Source organism: Callorhinus ursinus, unplaced genomic scaffold, assembly GCF_003265705.2.
Source record: "Callorhinus ursinus isolate GAN/ISIS: 27379988/994484 unplaced genomic scaffold, GSC_fseal_2.0 scaffold8, whole genome shotgun sequence".
Classification (NCBI taxonomy): Eukaryota; Metazoa; Chordata; class Mammalia; order Carnivora; family Otariidae; genus Callorhinus; species Callorhinus ursinus.
The window spans coordinates 43,276,583-43,296,063 of NW_027397070.1; the positions used below are offsets into that span (position 1 = coordinate 43,276,583).

Below are 19,481 nucleotides of genomic sequence, written 5' to 3' on the forward strand. Positions count from 1 at the left end.
AACCCCAGGCATTGAGGACCGGCTGACAAGTTGGAGAAGTCAGAGGGTACACACATGTTCACACCCACGAATCTCTGTGGATATGACCCAGGAAGAAAGAACTAGTGCCCCGAACCAGTTATACTCTGGGCCTGTCTAACACCAAAGCACCAACGTGTGGAGCCATCTTGGCTCTCCAAGGACGGTAGCTGAGGTGGCCACCTCCCCTAGGTTCCAGGGATATGTGTCCCCTTGCAGGAGCCAATCTTCCTAAAAAGAGCAAAAACGCTAACTGACTAAAGTGCTGTAGGCTAAGCCAAGGAACTCTGAGCCGGCGGTGGATGCATGCAAGCCAGACCTCCATTTCCACAAGTAGGATGGTTCTGAAGGCGCCATGCAAGCACAACCTCCTGTGGGCCGACAATGAACCGCCTAGAATTCAGAGCTCGATACTCAGGATTTCAGAGAAGGAAAAAGGAGTCTCTCCCCATCCCTGCTATTCAAGTCCAAATGGGGAGGGTGGGGAAAGTAATCCACTGAAAACAGAGTGACAACTAAAAAAAGGTTGACTCAGTTCCTCCAGCCACTCTATCTAGGTAAACAATGAAAAAAACGAGTTCTGAGCCCTACGTGGGCCGGGTTACACCCTTCCTGGGTTGATTCTCCACTGACTCCCACTGAGGGGCTCTTAAGGTGGCTTTACCTTTACCTCTCCAAGAGGCCTTTGCAATTTAAGATTCCCTGGAGAGCTCAAATTCTATAAGTATCTAAAGAAAGGGATCTGTGATGGTGATACTTTGGGTACCAAGGAGGGGCTCGGGGGTGCCTTTGAGGGCAAGGACCTTAGGCAGGTCCCTCAAGTCACATACTGTACTTTCCTCTTTCTGTCCCCAGCCTGCAAACGTCGACTGAATTGCTACATATTAGAAGGAAGTGGGCCAAAGATCTGTGTCCTACGTGCTTCTCAGAAAATCAGCAGTGAAGAGGGATTACAAGGAGCTACAGAGCTGGAAGCACAAAGAAAACCGTGCCAGCCCCTCCCTAGATCTAATGGACTCGGTGTCCTTCCTCCACACCCTCTCTGACTCCCCTGACACACCCTTCCCCATTCTGACCTGAATGGATCCAAGCCTCTAAAGGCTTGGGGGCAAATTAAAAACAACAACAACAACAACAACAACAACAATCAACTTTCTCCATCTCACTGAATAACAAAAATCTTTCCAGATTCTTCTGTGCCCCTCTCCCCATCTCTGCCAGCAGAGATAACAGACAAATATGCTGGGCCACTGGCACTGAAGAAACTCACCATTCCCTGTAGAGAGGCAGCCACCAGCCACTGAGCATTTCTAAGCCAAAGAAATGGTCAGCCACTGACCCTTAAACCAAAGATTTGGAGTGAGCCCATCCGATTACACAGCCAGTAGGGTTTGGTCTTGTTACCCACCCCACCCCCAACTCCAGGTGCTGGGACGGGGTGAGTGGGAGGAGGGTAACAGTTTCATGATACATACGGAACCAGCTGAGCTTCCACAGATTTTATGCTGGAAGGGGAAGCAAAGAAGTTTTGGTCCTGTTATAGGAAATGGATTTTTAGAAAACAAATGGCATGGTGAAGATGATATTTTAAATACATCAGTCTGTCAGATGGCTCAAGAGGGATGGTAGAATGATGGAGATGGGGCAAGAATCAGCCCAGGAAAGATCTGCCTGAATATGAATGCCTTTAGATAGTACAGGTCCAGCCCAGTTCCACCTAGACCCACCACTCCCTGCTGCCTTAAATCCAGTGGACTTCAAACAAGTTTCCCATATGTTGGACCCCTGAAGGCATAGGAGTTAGAAATCCCTGGCCTTGAGGTCCCGACCTCAGCAAAGAGAAGAGGCTGTAATCAGAAGCCAGCTAGTAATCCTGGCTACATCTCTTGATTTCTATCTAGTTCCAAAACATTTTTTATCACCCCCCAAAAGGAAATCCACACTCATCAGCAATCACTCCCCATTCTCCCTCCACCCGGCCCCTAACCGCCATCAATGTGCTATTTCTATGGATTTACCTGTTGCAGGTATTTTATACAAATGGAATCATGCGGTAGTCACACATCTGGTTATTTTACATAGCATAATATTCTCAAGTTTCCTCTATATAATAGCTTGTATCCACAGGGCACTCCTTTCTATGGTTGAATAATATTCCTTTGTATGTATATACCACAATTTGTTTATCCATCTGTCCACGATAGACATTTGAGCTGTTTCCACCTTTTGCTTATTGTAAGGTAGTGCTGCTATGCACATATAGGTACATCTATTTGTTTCCGGACCTGTTTTCAGTCCTTTGGGATATGTACCTAGGAGTGGAATTACCAGGTTTTTCTGGTAATTCTATGTTTGCTGTTTTCCACAGCAGCTGCACCATTTTACATCCCCATCAGCAATGTATGAGGGTTCCAATTTCTCCACATCCTCAACACACTTATTTTCCTTTTTATTTACTTTTTAAAAATTATAGCCCTCCTAGCGGATGTGGAGTCGTGTATCACTGTGGTTCTGACTTGCATTTGCCTAACGACTAATGATGCTGAGCATCTTCCCATGTGCTTGTTTGCCATTTGTATATCTTCTTTCAAGAAATGTCTTTTTGTTTTGAATAATAAGAGTTCTTTCTATATATTCTGGGTACTAAACCCTTATCAAATATATGGTTTGCAAATATTTTTCCCCTTTCTGTATGCTGTCTTTTCACTTACCTGACAATGTTCTTGGATGCACAAAAGCTTTTAACTTAGATGAAGTCCACTTTATCTGTTTTTTTATTTTGTTGGTCATGCTTTTGATATTACATCAAGGATTCCATTGCCAAATCCAAGTTCATGAAGATTTACCTCTGTGTTTTCTTTTAAGAGTTTTATGGGATCAGCTCTAATATTTAGGTCATTGACCCATTCTTAGTTTATTTTTGTGTATCACATAATGGTGTTCAACCTCATGTGTTGGCATGTGACTATCCAATTGTCCCATTTGTTAAAGAAAAAGGTTTTACTTGTAAAAACAGAATGGAGTAGCTCCCTCCCAGTACACTTTCCCTGGGGAGAGAAAGGTTCTAATCACAGCAGCTTACTCTTCTGTACCACGGCAGTTAGACCCTTCTGAGCTTCTATCACTGACAAACAGCCAGAGCAAAAACAAATCACTGTGCTTTACTTCTTAGAAAATTTAAGAATGTTTTATCAAAATCTAATGAAGTCCATCCAAGTGTGTTGTGTAAAGCTCACCTCTCACAGGTAGGGCAGTGGAGCAAGTCCAAGCTAAGTCAATGGGGGGCTAGCCAGGTACGGGGAACAGAGAGGAAAAGGCGCATCTGAAATAAAAGCCTTAGTGACTAACCCGAGAGAGAGGCTTGATGGAGAAGGGAGAGGTTCCCAGCCTTTCAGATGTGGGTGACAAGTAGAATGGTGGCACCCCTGATTGAAGTTGAAAGGCAAAGCCCTTTGAGGAAGCCAAGTTCAATTTGGGACGTAATGGATATAGGGCGACAGTAACAAGAGTCAGGATGGATCAGAAAAAAACCCAAAAAGCAGACAATTTAGATCCTAGCCTTGACACCCTACATGTGACCCTGGACAAGTTTTAGAAACTCTGCACTTCTACTCTCACTTCTATAAAATGGGAATAAAGATTAAAGATGATGTAGGGGCGCCTGGGTGGCTCAGTTGTTAAAGCGTCTGCTTTCGGCTCAGGTCATGATCCCTGGGTCCTGGGATCGAGCCCCGCATCGGGCTCCCTGCTCAGCAGGAAGCTGCTTCTCCCTCTCCCACTCCCCCTGCTTGTGTTCCCTCTCTCGCTGTGTCTCTCTCTGTCAAATAAATAAATAAAATCTTTAAATAAATAAATAAATAAAGACGATGTAGTAAAAAAACTTTTTTAAATAATAAACTCCCTCTCCTCCTATATAAATTAAATTAAATAATTATTAAATAATAATAAATTAAACTAAAAAAATAACTTCCTTCTCCTCCTATATAAAAAAAATAAATAAATAAAGGTGATGTAGTAACGAAGCACCTAGCAGAGTGCCTGACACCTAAACAGGGACTCGGGACACTATAGCTATTATTGTTACTTTGATGATTAAACATCTCATACATAAGTGTAAGCCATGGGACTCGGCGTCCAAGGTACTGAGGTCACTGTGGGAAGCCTGGGAGTCCCTGACAGATGATAACCATGCAATAATTTTTTGCTGTAGAAATAAATGGAATAGTTGATAAATTAATAATGCTAGCTACCCATTATTGATCCCTTGCTATGTAGTGGCATGATGCTCTTTGCATAATGTATATAAAGAGCTTCACATACAATACCTTAATCCTTAAATCAACCCTATGAAGTAGGTGCAAATATTTTCCCTATGTTACCCATGCTAAATCAGACACAGAACTGTTAAGTCAGTTGCCCACAGTTAGAGAGGAATGGAGATGGGTTCCAAAGCCAGATCTCTCTCCATGTGCTGTGCCATCCAGAGGACAGAAAGGAATCCTATTGCCTTTCAGGCTTATTTCAATTTCTGTCAGATCCCTATACAGTCATTGGTTAACTAGTCTTCACTGCTCCCCCTTTTCCTGAATTATGCCTTCAGCACCCAAAACCTCTATCACACAATTTAACACTATATACTTCTTTTAAATCATTCCCGAGTGCTGCATGCGTGTCTCATCATCTCCTCCGGAAGGTGATGGACAGGACTCCTCGAGGGCAAAAACCCCATTCTCTTTCTTCTGGAACCCACACTGTTCTCCCTCCAGGAACCAGCACAGAACCAGACTCTCTGAAAGAACTGACCCCTCACTGGTCACTTATTTCACTGAAGAAGTATCTTGTGCATCTTCTCAGACTACCCACTTTCCCATCCTATGGGTGCCGGGGAGGTGGGGGGGGCATCCCCCCAGTGCGATCCATCCCTGAGGCACAAAGGGGAGCCAGTGAGTACCAGGCAAGATATTGAGACTGGAGAGAGAAACACCACGGCCAGGGTTCACTGGTGACTAACACACCCAGCTGCTGCCAGGTCGGGTGCAGGAACGCAGGGAAGATAAGCTAGTGATTCTGCCCTTAAGGGCCTTCTGTACATATTGTATGGAAAGATACAAGAAAAAATTGAATATTAGGTCAAGACAAAGTGTACATCAATAGGGGCCTAAGTTTTGCTACAATCAGGAAGATAAGCAGTTTTCCAAACCTCCGTAACCCATAGACATTATTCATGATTATTTCCAGATCAGGATACCACCTATACACCATTTACTTAATATTTTTCTTTACGTTGACTTTTTAAAAATTACTAAAAGAAATTTTATATTACAAATAAAAAACACAAATATTCTAATATCAGTTAACCTGTAGAAATAAATAAAATGAAAACAAAAATAACTGTTATTAAGTTTCAGTAGATCCTGTCACAGGTCAAACTCTGAGCCTAAGGCCTTCTGTCTGTTAGAAAGAAACATTTAGGGCACCTGGGTGGCTCAGTCGTTAGGTGTTTGCCTTCGGCTCAGGTCATGATCCCAGGGTCCTGGGATGGAGCCCCGCATCGGGCTCCTTGCTCAGCGGGGAGTCCGGCTCTCCCTCTCCCTCTGCCCCTGCTTGTGTCCCCTCTCAAGCTGTGTCTCTCTCTGTCGAATAAATAAATAAAATCTTCAAAAAAAAAAAAAGAAACATTTAGAAGTGTTGAGAGGAATAAAGGCAAATTGCAACAAAATGAATGTCAAACCTCCATGAATATAGAGAAATGGAGTGACTTTTCTATGGGATTCAGTGGTATTTCATACAGACCACCTAAAAGGCCAGCTCCCGTTAGGTTATCAGAGGGAGAAATGAGGCAGGCAGGGATGGCCACAGAGGGCTCAGTGTCTGACTTAATATCATTTAGCTGGAGGCCAGGCTCTCAAAACTTGGCATAACTGAAGAGACACTCCCATATGTCGTAATGGTAAATTTAGCTTTGGTTGATGATTTATCATTTTGAGATTTCTTATTTATTATTCATCTCCATTAGCACAAGGGGCTCTGATTTGCTAAATGTTTACCTTGGCGCCAAGACTCCCGTCCCCAGACCTTCATTTAGTTTGAATGAATCAGCACTATCTGTCCCAGAAAGCAACTGGTCTACCTCTCTTCTGAGGGTCGTGCTCTGCTTGGTTTAGTCTTTTTTCTCCCCAATTGATTGTCAAATGTATATACACATAGAAGAATGTATGTATGGTTTAAAGAAAAGGAGACGAAAACTCCTGTGACTCCATCCAGTCCATTAGAAGCTCCGTGTGTCCCTCCCTGTCATATCCCTTTTGTCATTCATTCCTTTCCTTTTTATTTTACCACCTATGTATACATCCCTAAATAAGATATTGTTTAGTTTGGAAAGAGCGAGGGAAAAGTACAAATGGAGCTGGGCATACTAGTTTTCTAGGGCGCTGTAACATGACTAGCACAAATGTGGTGGCTTACAACAGAAACTTATTCTCTCTCTATTCTGGAGGCTACACTTCTAGTCCAAAGTCAAGGTGTGGGCAGGGCTCTGCTCCCTTCAAAGGCTCTCAGGAAGGGAGAATCCTTCCCTGCCTCTTCCAGTTGCTGGTGGCTGCCAGCAATTCTTGGTGCTTCTTGGCTCAGGGCAGCATTAACTCCAACGTCTTCATCTGGCTGTGTGCCCTCTGTGTGTCTGTCTCTGCGTCTTCCCATGGCCTGCTCATCTCTGTGTGTCTGTATCTAAACTTCCCTCTTCTTATACAGAAACCAGTCATTGGATCAGAGCCAGTCTTGATCTAGCGCGGCCTCATCTTGACTGGATTACATCTAAGAAGACTCAATTTCCAAATAAGGTCACATACACAGGCGTGAGCTCCTCTGTATTTCCTTGCTCTAAATTGACCTTGGCCTACCTCTGGTTTTCGGGTTGGGCAAAGCAAACACTGGTCTATCCGGTAAGCGGGGCAAGGAGGAGTGCGCAGGAGCTTCATCAGCACATGAGCAAGCTGGCCAAGTACAGATAAGAATCTGGACCAGGTTCCCCCAGGCAGTGAGTCCTCGAGTTAAATCAATGTAACACCACCAGCAGCTGAGTTGGCGATGACAGCCCTGAGTCACACTGCCGGATGTCAACTGCCCAACCTCTAGGTCTGGTGCTCAGCCGTGCTCCTGGAGTCCCCCTTTGCAGTCTGAGGAGCTTTACCCTCATCCCTCTTCTGTGTTAACCTGTGTGTCCTGCATCTCACTTTCTCTGCTGGCTTCTTCTCTTGCTTTGGTGGTGTGCATTCTCCAGTAGCTCGTTAGAAAGGAATGCATGGAAGGTTCTTTTTTGTTGTTGTTGGGAAATTGTCTATTTTCCATCCCTATACTTGGTATAAAAATGATTAGAGATTTCCCTCCATAATTCTGAAGACACTATGCATCATTTTCTTGCTTCCAACACTGCTGTTAAGAAGCCTCAAGCCATTTTGCTTCCTGATGCTCTGTAAGTGATGTGTCTTTTCCTTTGGGAAATTTCTACTCTCTTCTTTGTCCCCTGTGGTCTGAAATCTTAGAGGGATGTGGCTTGAGGTGGGAACTTAGTGAGTACTTTGAAATCTGCACGCTCATGTCTTTCAGTAACAGAATTTTCTTGAAGTATTATACTGTTAATTTCCTCGCCTATATTTCTGTTGTCCCTCTCTAAAACCTCTGTTATCTGGATATCAGACTTTCTAGACTGGTCCTCCAATTTTCTGATCTTTTTTCCACCATTTTTCCCATCTGTTTTTTTTCTTTTTGCTCTTCTTTTGGAGATGTCATCACTTTACCTTTGAATCCTTCTATTGTGCTTTTCATTTCCCTATCATGGTTTTAATTGCTAAGGGAGCTCTCTTTCCTTCTCTGAAATTTTTTTTTTTTTTTTTTTTTGAGCGGCAAGCACAAATGTATTTGTGTAACAGCTGTTTTTGTAATACGGGCACAGTATCTTTTCTTCTACCTGAGTGTATCACTGATGGTTCTTTTTTACTTCTTCGTTTTCTCCCCGTGTAGTTTGCTTTAGCTGCTTTTCCTGTTTGTGCTTTGGCCTCTAATGCTCTTTTGCTCAGAGTCATAGCAATCTGTTCTATGTTCATGATTGAGAACCAAATTGTGCTTTGGTTTTAAAAAGAAGTCCTTATATTTTTAAGTACTCTCCCGAATGGCTAGGAAAGGGAAGTCCTGGCCACCAGTGTGCTGGGAAGCCAGTCACGAGGGGGGCTGAGGTAGTCTCGGAATGCAGGCATCAGCCTGTAAACACTTACTTCATCCCTCCTTTTCTTTATAAAGTACTAAAGTACCCACACCCTCCACTGTGCCTGGTGTCCCCGTCCAGAAACCGTTTACCCCTTCCAAAAGGAGAGGGGGAGGGGCGCCTGGGTGGCTCAGTCGTTAAGTGTCTGCCTTCAGCTCAGGTCGTGATCCTGGGGTCCTGGGATCGAGCCCCATGTCAGACTCCCTGCTCCGCGGGAAGCCTGCTTCTCCCTCTCCTGCTCCCCCTGCTTGTGTTCCCTCTCTCGCTGTGTCTCTCTCTGTCAAATAAATAAAATCTTAAAAAAAACAAAAAACAAAAGGAGAGGGGGTCAGGTGGCTTCATGGACTGGAGAAGAAAGATCCACGGGACTCCACTGCACATCGTACCACTGCTACCCAATCTTCTTTACTTGAGGACCCCACTTCGCCCCAGCTCCAGGTGCCTGGTGCTGCCACTTGCTAGACTTTTTAGGCATCTGTGATATAAACCGACGGATGGGTTCTTTGCTTTCCTCACTGTCAGCTTAAAATGATCTTTTTCAAACGTCCTAAGTCAGCTAGTTACCGTTCACCCACCTGTTTTCCAGCTTCCCAAACTCGGTTGCCGTGGCCTCCTCTCCCTCTGGCCTTGCGAGCTCCTGCAGTTTCAGCCCGGTTTTGACAGCGAGCACCAGCAGATGCAGTCCACGTACGTGTTCAATCTGCCATCCTAGCCCAGGATCCTGCCTCAGTTTGTGTTGTTTTCTCGGTGTAGGGAGAAGGAAACTGGTACGGTCTGTAGCCAAGGGCACCCTGCAAGGGACCCTTCCCTGGCTTAGATCTCCTCTCTCTCCAGTTACGCAAAACCTGTGCTCCTGCTTGTTCCTGCCAAAGCTCAGTTCAACCACCAGATCTACGCCAAGGCATCCCCTCCCTCCCACCACAGCGAGAACAATCTCTGAGCAGCAACAAGACAGAAAGAAAAGAGCAAGAGCTGAAGGCCTAGAATGTCTGGGTTCTGACTCCACCACCGTGCGATCTGCACCAGGCCCCCATCCCCCTATTTCTGACCTTCTCTGAGTCTTTAGTCCCCTAAAAGCAGTGTCAGGCTTTCTGGGGCCAGCCAAGCTCCATCACCCGTCCCAGCTGAATAACAGCTAAACCCAAGGGCAAAGAGGAGTCAGGCAAGATGACTCCATCCCAGAGAAAAGCCCCATTCACTAGACACAGCCCGGCCTTAGGGCACCTGAGTCAGAACTAGAGACATTTGCTCCCTGCAGCCCGTTGTCTCCAGTGGAGGAAGGAAGAAGATCTCAGGCTCCAGCCCCACCCAGCGGCCCAGAGTGCCAACAGGTCGGTGGCTCACACACAGCAGCCTTCTTGTCGTGCTGACGCGGCAAGAGCCACCTGCAAGGGCTTGCCTCGTGGACCACAGTGGGAGCATGACCAGCAAGCATCTCGTGGCCTCTTCTGGCCCCTGGCCCTCAGCCCACTCTGTCCCTCCAGGCAGGGCCAAGAGAGGCCAGACTTGCTTACTGAGGCAAATGATTCACCGCCTAGACTCCCCGCCTCTCGGCCTCAGCAGGTGCAGTGCAGGCTGGAGATGGCCAGGAGACACAGCCACCGAGGCCCCAGCCGGTTCAGCAGAGTTCCACCGAGTTCCCCTGGCACAGCCAGTGAGCCGTGCTTCCCGGCGACGCTTAGCAAGGGCAGCCCAAAGGCCCCGGCATCAGAGCGACAGAAGGGTGAGGGAACTGGGTGGATTTAGGATCCACCCTCTCTGGGTACGGAAGAGGAAAGCAAGGAAACCACTGGATGTGTGAAAGCACTCTGGGCGCAGCCAAAGAACACTCAGCACAGTGACCCTGTCCTGTGACCCAGAGCTAGAGCCCAACCGAACCACGATGGCCTCCCTTTCCACGCCTCTAACCCGAGGAGGCATTAAAGGTGCTCGGGAAGTATTTTTCTTGATGGAGTCAACAAATGAATACAAATCATCCCCAAAGGTTTCTGACTGAATCCATTTAGACAGTGCTCCCCAGACCTGTTTGAGGGCTGATGACATCAGAATCACCGAAGAAGCTATAGCAGTGATTCCCAACCTCTTGAAATAGGTCCTTTCAGCTTTAAAGCAAATGTTACTACAATGGTCGATGTACTTTCAGTGTTAAGAAGAAAACACTCATCAGAGCTAATGTTTATGGGGGCTTCGGTGTGTGCTGTGCACCAGGCTAAGTGATTTGCATCTGTAATCAGAATTCTCCCAGTAAGTCAGGGAGGCACTTTCAGATGTGGGGACTGAATTTCAGAGAGGCTGGTCTACAGGTGGTAAGAGGCAGAGCCAGGACATAACCCAGGTTTGAATGAAATTACAGCCAGGCCCCAATCACCCCGCCATATTAAAATAGCCACTGAGAAAAGCACTTTTAATCCAATTTGTATTTTATCAACACAACAGTGCCTACATTTGAAAAAGAGACATACGAATATTTATACTCTCTGCCAACACACTTAGATTCAAAAAGACCTTACAGCAGCCCCATCCCCAGAGGTCTGCAGCCACCGCTGGGAACCAGTGATGTCAATGATATGACTGGAAGCCCTCTAGGCAGAAAGCAGAAGGCTACCGCCCTTGACGAAAAGATCCACCTGTTGGCCACCATCTCACATCCAAGCAGGTGTCTCAAAGACCCCGACTCCAAAGGAGTGGATGAGAGAGAAATCTCCAAGGAAGGGTTAAAACAGAAGGACAGAGTCAGCAGCGTTCCATGAGAAAGAGAAAACAAACTGAAAACACAGCAGAAAAGAATTGCTACATTAGCAATCCTGGCAACATATCATGGAAGGACTAACAAGGGATTAATGATAGGGAAAGGGCCTGAAAGCTATGACCCAGACTGCTAGTCGCCCTTCCGTGGTTATTCTCCCCTCATCCCATAGTAACAGAACCCTAAAGTGCATGATGGGCACCTGGCCACATGTAACATTAACTCCATTTCCCGTCCTCCAAAGCACAACCAGGTAGCTCGGAAGTATCAAGTGGCTGCCTTCTGTAACCTGTCTTTTAGAGTTCCCAGCTCACGGCCTTTGGTCCTTCTTCATCCCTCCCTACACTGTGCTGCCTGGAGCACGGATGTGATAGCTGCAGATTTAGCTACCACCTTGGACCTTGAGGGTAAGATCCTGCCCCAAAGTTGGCAGAGCTGTGAATGGGAAGGAGTCCAGGGCTTGTGGAATGGAGATGCCATGCTAACCATGGGCTGTCTCCTGCCAGACTCCGACATACAAGAAAGAAAGACTTCTTATTTCAGCCACTGTTACTTTGAGTATCTTTTTTTCTGGTTACCTAACCTAATCTAACAGATAACAAAGCTCAATTCCACTACTACAACATCTCTTAGAGCAAAAACATATATTAAAATTGAAAATCTAAACCAAAAAGCAACATTCCAGTCAATAAAATCTCCATACAATACAGCCAAAGATTTGGACAGCCTCTCTAAGCTTCTATAAAATGAATCAACTTTACACATTTCAGCTGCATGTTTTTTAAGGAGTATGTCATGTTCTATAATAAGTGTTGATTTAAATCTGTTGTTGTTGTTGTTTTCTTAAAGAGCCCCCTGTAAAGAGAGCCCATATGCACTGTGCTAAGTACATGGTGTTCAAATATAAATTAAACTAGCACCTCCCCTCAAGAAGATCACTAGCCAGGAGGAAGACTCAGGGAGTAAGAAAGGATAGAGCAGGAGACCTTTGATTTTTATTATAAACACTGTGATATGATTTGGCTTTTTAATAGATACTGTACATGCACTTTAAAAAAACATATAAAAAAGATGTAGCAGGCAATTTAATAATATATGTGACTATATTTTAATAAAACATTAGTACACAAAAATACATTGTTTGATCAGATTTTTTTTTCAGATTTCTTTTTCTTAAGAATATGCTGTCCATCACATAGAAAAATTACCCAAAGGATATATATATATCTAAATGCTAACCGTGGTTATCTCTGGGCACTGGGATTTGGGGTGATTAAGTTTCTCTTATACTCATCTATACTGTCAAAATCGTCTACATCAAATAGGTATTTTTTGGTTAATATTTTAAAAACTAAGTCATTAAAAAAAATACATAACAGCTGTGGCTACGATTTCTTGCATTCTTCCGGCGTCCCAGGCACCGTACTGGGAATGTCACCCGTGACAGCTCCTCTCGCTATTGCAGCAACCCTGCAAGCTGGGGCTAATGGGTGACTCCCCCACATGTGGGAAGAGACACAGGCAGGATCTGGTCCTGCTCTGGCTTCTGTGCCCACATTGCACCACACCATGCTGCCTCCCCACTCAGGGCTCAAACGTCTGGTCATCACGTCTCTACAACGCCAGGTACGTCTCTACAGAGCTGCTCTCTCCGACGTCACGGCGTACAACCCGCGTCTTCATTTTATGTGTTTGGGGCAGTCTCATCTCATAAATTAACTGGGCAGGAACCTCACCTAATCCTGTGTCCTGTATAGAGAGGAAGAGCCACTGAGTGGTTTCCTTACAGCATTGTCAAGTTGATGGGGCGTCTTAGTGTCAGGGAGGGGGCGCGGAGCAACACGTGCATTCAGAACAGGAGCGAACGAGAAGAGAAGCCACCGAAGTAGGAGTCCGGTCTAATCCTACCTGTAAGTAATCTGCCCTTCTCACTAGAACCCTGGGGTCTCAGACTCAAGCCAGACCCCCTGAGTAGTGTTCTACATCCTTCTAGGGAAGAGAACCGGCTTTCTATATTTAAATGACAGTGCTTTAGAAGTAAAGACCGTCTATCTGGGAAGCTTGCAGACACCCAAACCAGGGCAGCTTTGGCAAGGAGTGGTGGCAAAAGCCTGCTGGTGGGCAACATCTCACCAGGCATAAATTAGGGCAAATGTGTGCTAAAAGCACCATGGCTGAGACAGTACATTAGCTTGCGGGTAGGGAGGAAGGTGTTGATAGTCAGGACAAGTAACCCTCCTCCACCAGGTCTGAAACCATTTTAGAAGTGGGGAGTTTTCCTTGGAGTCATGCAGGCTGGACCCTGTGAGCCCAGTATAGCACTGGTCACCTTCAAGTCACACGCCGCAGAGGGTACAGCAGTGAAGTCAGAGGGGGAGAGCGGACTTCATGTTAAAAGGTTCAAACGTATGAGGATAAGAACTACTAAAGCAGAGGAATCCCGGGACCTTAAGTCCCACTCTCTCCACTGGACCTTCCCCCTCAAAACAGGTGTGTATTTGCTGCTGAGCAGTACCAGGAAGGTCCAATGCAGCTGTTCAGTGGAGCCCAACACAGAATGTTCTTAATCCAGGATCTCTGCTTTGACTTACAAAATCTTCTCCCATTGGCCCTTCATGAAACACCTTTGACTGACCACCTCCAATTTCCCATCTGTCACCAGAGCCCTGTTGCTTGGTCCAGTGCCTATGTCCTACCCCTTCCACCGTGGAGTCTTCCGTTCCTGTCCCCACCCATACCGCATCACCATCCTCATCTTTTTCCTTTTCTAAAATGTGCATCTTACCAGGCGAGTATAAAGGGCCTCCAGAGAGGGGAAAGAAAGGTCGAGGTTCATAGATCAGAAATGCAAAGAACAAGGGTCAACTCCAAAAGCTCTGTAGCTCAGCTCCCCTGTTCACCAAGAGCCACAGTCAACCCATGGTAAAAACATTGTTCACTGTTCACTCACCCCAGGAAGGACCATCCCAAAATGGAGGGAAGGGTTATTTTAAAGACGAAGATTCTCCTTGCTCCATCACAGCCCAAGGGCCAGAAAGTCTGCCCTATAAGACTAGCTTGGTGCTATTCAAAGCGGTCAGGATACTGGGTGGAGTTCTGAGGAACAAGGGTCAGCCCTTCACAGGAGGGTCCCAGCAGGTCAACTCTTACGATGCTGGGCTTGGCCCATAGACCATGAGGCCCCACCCTGCCTGACTGTAGCACCCACCGTCCTGTCTGGAAAGAAGGCACCACACCATGGGTGGAAAGCGGTTAGCTAAAGCTTCTAAAATACAACTAATATCCAGGATCAGAACTGTCACCAGGAGAGAATCCAGGTTGTTACTCAAGAGAGCAAGACTCCTCCCTGTTAACATTCCTGCCTGAGAATCTACTGACTTTGGCCACTTAAGGACAACCAACTGCTTTGGTTACTGGAAAAGGGCAGCAATGCCCTACATAGGTGAAAGGGAGAAGGAGAGGGAGAGATGAAGAGATGCTCCTATGGGGGAAACAGGATGGAACTTCCCTCATTCTCACATCCCCACTCTGGTCATAAGTCTACCCTCCTAACCACTGTCGTCATCACTGCCAGTACTCATGGAGCACGAACGACACACCAGGCACTGTGCTAAGCTTTTTAGATGTACTATCCCAATCAAAAACCTCATGCAATGGGTACTGCTTCATCGCTGGCTACAGATGAAGACACTATGGCCAAGTGAAGTGAGGCCGTTCCTCAGAGTTAGAGCCAGTAAGTGGCAAAGCTGGGACGGTTAGCTTCCACACCCATGCTCTTAAAAAAAAAAAAAAAAAAAGATTTATTGATTTATTCGAGAGAGGGAGAGGGAGGAGAGTACAGGAGCAGCAGAGGGGCAGAGGGAGAGGGAGAGAGATCCTCAAGCAGACTCCATGCTGAGCACAGAGCCTGACGTGGAGCTTGATCCCAGGACCCTGAGATCATGACTGGAGCTGAAATCAAGAGCTGGACGCTTAACCGACTGAGCCACCCAGGCCCCCCTCACTCCCATGCTCTTAATGACGATCTTATTCTACCCCTCCATGCCCATCCTGCTTAAGCATCTACTGTGGAGAATTACGGAAACAAGAGATACGGAGAGGAAGAAACTCCTTGGAAGGGAGTCACAGAATACACAGGTGCTATCTGGGCTGTAAGGAAAGGACAGGGCTTGGTGCAAGGGGAAGAGTCAGGAGAAGGCCATTCTCAGTTGGAGGGAATAATGCGGTTTCAGGCCAAAGGGGAAAAACCCTGACACATCTAGGAAAGAGGAAATAGTCCTTTGTAGCTGAAGCAGAACCTTCACGAAAGGAAAAGGGAGAAGATGGTGCAGGAGTGAAGGGTTGGGGCGGGATGGGAGGACTGCAGGCCATGTGGAGAAGCTTGGACTCCACCCTGGGGTGACAGGAAGCTTCGAAGCAGGAAGTGGTGTGGTTGCAGTGAGACCGGCAGCAAGGACGTGACGGTAACCTTCACAATTACCCGGGGGGGGGGGGTGGGGGGGGGGGTGGTGAAGAACGAACCACGGTACTGGGGATGGGGATGATGGGCCAACAAGATGGAGCAGTTAATCACATGAACAGGGAGAAGGAGCAGCCAGCGAGTCCTAGGAAATCTCTCTGGCTTCACATCACCCATTTGCTCCGGCTGGGTACCTGCATGTCATCAATCTTTCAGGAAGGCATGAGCATTCAGGCAGTAGAGGGGCTTTTAGAGGTTCCATTCCCCCTACCTCTGTGACAACATACACCCACCCACTCCTGGCTTCCAGTACGAACCAAAGCTTCCCCTTCCAGCGATCCATAAGCACCTGGAACATTTCCAGGTATAGCCACCAACTCGCACAGGACCAGCTGCCACTGTCTGGACCACAGGCAGGTCCACAGTCCCGACGAGATGAGACCAGACACCATGTGCCAAAGCTCAGTCCTGCACTCGCGTGGGACAGCGGGCAAGCCCCAGATCCCAGTGCACTGCGCTGCACCACATCAGCCAAGGGCATGCAGCAGAGAGCTCAGGGAATGACACGGCTAAGAAGGAGGCCAGAGAGGACAGCACTGATAGACGGGCTTCCCGGGGCTGGTAACCGTGCTGTTCTGGAGAGCCAGTCCTCAGGCACCTGGGCCGCAAGCACAGTGTTCAGACAGGCTAGTTAACGGGACCTTGGTACTGGGGCCTCAGTTCAAACGTGTAGAGTGTCCAGGGTGGGTGCCAGGCCACTCCCAGCTCCAGCTGGCTTTCCGTGAATGCGTGCCACGGGGACCAAGGGAAAAGATGTATACGCATAAATCAGCACTCGGGAAACCACTCAAAGCACCAGCCTTCTTCATGCTGGGCCCACATCTATGCCTGCGACATGACTCAACAGCATGAGGGCTGGATTCCTGCCGCTCTTGCTCGGCCGAAGGATGGAGGGGACATGACAGGGAACTCATATTTATAGACTAACAGTGGCTGGTCTCAAGAGACAGCACAATTCATCAGCCTGTTTCAAACTATTTTTCAATGACCCCTTTAACCAGCCCCGGTTTTCCATGGGATGCAGGACCCCCTTCCCACCTCTCTCCTGCTGCTGAGGAAAGGTTTTCCTAGAGCCAGGCTTCTTGTGATTAAAACAGACAGATCGGTGCCTTCTTTCATGCCAAACTTCCCAGCGTGTGTTTGCAGGACACCTTGCTCTCTCCAACATTCTAAAATAGGACTGTTTCAACTTGGGCACCTACAGCAATTGCCATCCTGTGCAAAGTAAGCTCAGACAACACAGCTCTCGCCTCGAGCTGGTCCAGACACAGATGTCACCACCAGGAAACCGAAAGGCAGACGCAGAGCGTCTGTGCTGCCACTTTCCTCACCAAAGAGCCTCTCCACAAACGCCTGCCTGCCCTGACCAGTCCCACCGTGGGGTCTCACACTGACTAGAAGGGCTGCCAGGTGTCTGTCATGCCTCAGAAACACCCGGCTACACACTGGATAAAAAGAATCCAAAAAGAGGTAGCACGTCAGACCTTTGATGATTTTTGTCAACAAAAAAGTCATTCTTCTTTCTTCGCAGGTGGGTTTGGGGTGCTGCTTTTGCCTGGGCTCTCCACGACCCTGTGGCCCCACACTCTGCCACCAGAATTCCCTTAGCAGGAAGGGCAGGTTGCGTTTTCAGAATGGCACACCACCTCCCAGCTGATATGCTTTTCTCTGACGTGATCTGGACACTCCTCCCGCCGAAAGGCGGGTCTCTGTCCCCTCTGCATCTCAGCGGGCCTGAGACTCACGGGAACGATTAGAATGCAGTGTAAGTGACACTGCATGACTTCTAAGCCAGAGCAGAAAAGATGATGCAGCTTCTGCCTTGTTCGTTGCAACATTTGTGCTTGAAGCCTTGAGCCACCACGTAAGAAGGCCAAGAGCCCTGAGCCAGCTACACTTGGAGGGGCTACACATGGGCACCACCGTCAGCAGCCCTAGCCTTCAGTCCTCCCAGCCCAGGCACCAGACACATGTGTGAACGAGCCTTTCTGATGCTGCCTGCCTCCATCTGCAGCCTCACCCAGAGCCTCCAAATTGTCCCAGCTGAGGCTCCAGACATGGAGATGCAGGAACAAGCCATTCCTGCTGAGCCCTTTCCAAATTCCCAGCCTGGTTTCCATGAGCATAATGAAATGGTTCTTGTTTGGGATGGTTTGTTCTGAACCAACAGTGATGGAAACAGCTGGTGGCACACTTGTGAGTCTATTCTCATATCCACTGCTAGCAGGGAAGTAGTTGCTCTTGGAAACAGTATTCCTACAAAAAGAAAAGCTCCCTTTTACTGAGCATTTACTTTCGACCTGGCATTATGCGAAGGGCTTACGTGCATAATTTCATTTCATGCTCATTACAATGCTATGAGTAAATACTAGGATTATCCTCATTTTACGGAAGAGGAAATGGGCCCAGAGGTTGAGGACCTTGCCCAAAGCCAGATCTGCCTGACTCACAGCCTATAACACTATACCATGCTCTGCTCCCCAGTCCTGCTCCCCAGCCACCTGAAGACAAAAACTGTTTCTATATGGAAGACTCAACTAGTTGGGGGCATGGCTTTCCTATTCAACAGTCCCAGCGCGGGAAATTCCTAAAGACCTGGGCGACAGGGGCACATGGGTGGCCTAGTTGGTGAAGCACCTGCCTTCGGCTCAGGTCATGATCTGAGGGTCCTGGGATCAAGCCCCGCATTGGGCTCTCTGCTCAGCAGGAAGCCGGCTTCTCCCTCTCCCTCTGCCCCTCCCCCTGCTTGTGCATGCTCTTTCTCTCAAATAAATAAAATCTTAAAAAAAAAAAAGAACCCGGGCAACAGAGGCACAGCGCTGGTAAACACTTAGCCATGGCTGAACAGGGGGCAGCCCCCTCCCCTGGAAAGTCACTACTGTGGCCCACCACCCTATTACCAACTCCCCCGAACCTCACTCCTTCTTTAAGACCTAACTCCTCCATCAACGCCTGCCAGAAAATTCTGCCTTCTCTGGACACCATCTCACGGACCCTTGGCACACGATTCCATGCTGCACCATCCTGTTCTGGTTGTTTGGGCGTGTTTAAGTAGTAGGGCTCTGGAGGACGGAAAGAATGTGGTGGAAGTCATGTCTATGTTACGTATATACTAAAGTGATGTGTTGTATTTCCTACAGCATCTACGTAATCACGGGCACGTCAGTTTCTCATGAGGACCTGTTGGTTGAGAATCATAACCCAGGCACAATGCAAACACCCGAGGCTCTCTGTAGCCTGCGCTTCACCCAGGGCATCACAGAGGAGAAAAGATTTTAGGGTGGAGGAAGAAGCAGCACAACCCACCACAGAAAACCATCGCCATCACCTTGCAGACAAGGAAACCCAACCACAAAGGCTCAAAACGATGGGAGTTACCATGTTGAACCACAAGTCCTTAATAGTCCTGGAAAGCTTAGAAACACACATTAAAGTTTCCTATGAGTCACTCCCCAACCTCTCATCTAAGAGTAGAGAGAAGCCAATCTCAAGGAACACCTCAGGCTAAGACTAGCTTTGTTCTGACTCACGGTCTTCCTGTGGACGCTATGGCTTGCCTTTCTGAGTACCCTCCTCCCCCCACGCCCCCTAGGGTGGGTGAGACGAGGTTTGCGCCTGTACCTTCCTGGCCTACCTCCAAAAATGACTCTATAAATCCTACCCACCATGTGACAGAGTTGAGGATCTTACTGAGGTTGGGCAGACTCAAAACCATACAGATTCTCAAGGTGGTCCACCTCAGCTTCCAACGGGGAGCCAGTCTGGGGCTGCTTCCTTCCCTGCTACCTGGAAAGGTATGATGAGGGAGCAGAAGGCAAAAAGAGGACAAAGCACAAGCTGACACCCCACAACCACCCCCGCCCCAGCCGCGGGATCTGTGTGACACTCCTCAGGCACTCCTGGCCACCCTAAAACTAAGGGAAAAACAAAGGGTTAAC

At 47.6% G+C, this 19,481-nt stretch overlaps 1 protein-coding gene across 4 annotated transcripts in view; it reads right to left on the minus strand.

Moving 5' to 3' along the window:
- Positions 1-19,481, minus strand: part of MAP3K9 (mitogen-activated protein kinase kinase kinase 9) — a 78,302-nt gene that overhangs the window by 33,284 nt on the left and 25,537 nt on the right. Inside the window, exon 1 of one of the 4 annotated variants that reach the window (XM_073895430.1) lies at positions 5,496-5,629. The exons of the other annotated variants lie outside the window; for them this stretch is intronic. The gene's annotated coding sequence lies outside the window, so the exon portion shown is untranslated. Of the gene's footprint in view, positions 1-5,495; positions 5,630-19,481 lie in introns of those variants that run through there. 4 annotated transcript variants of the gene reach the window in all.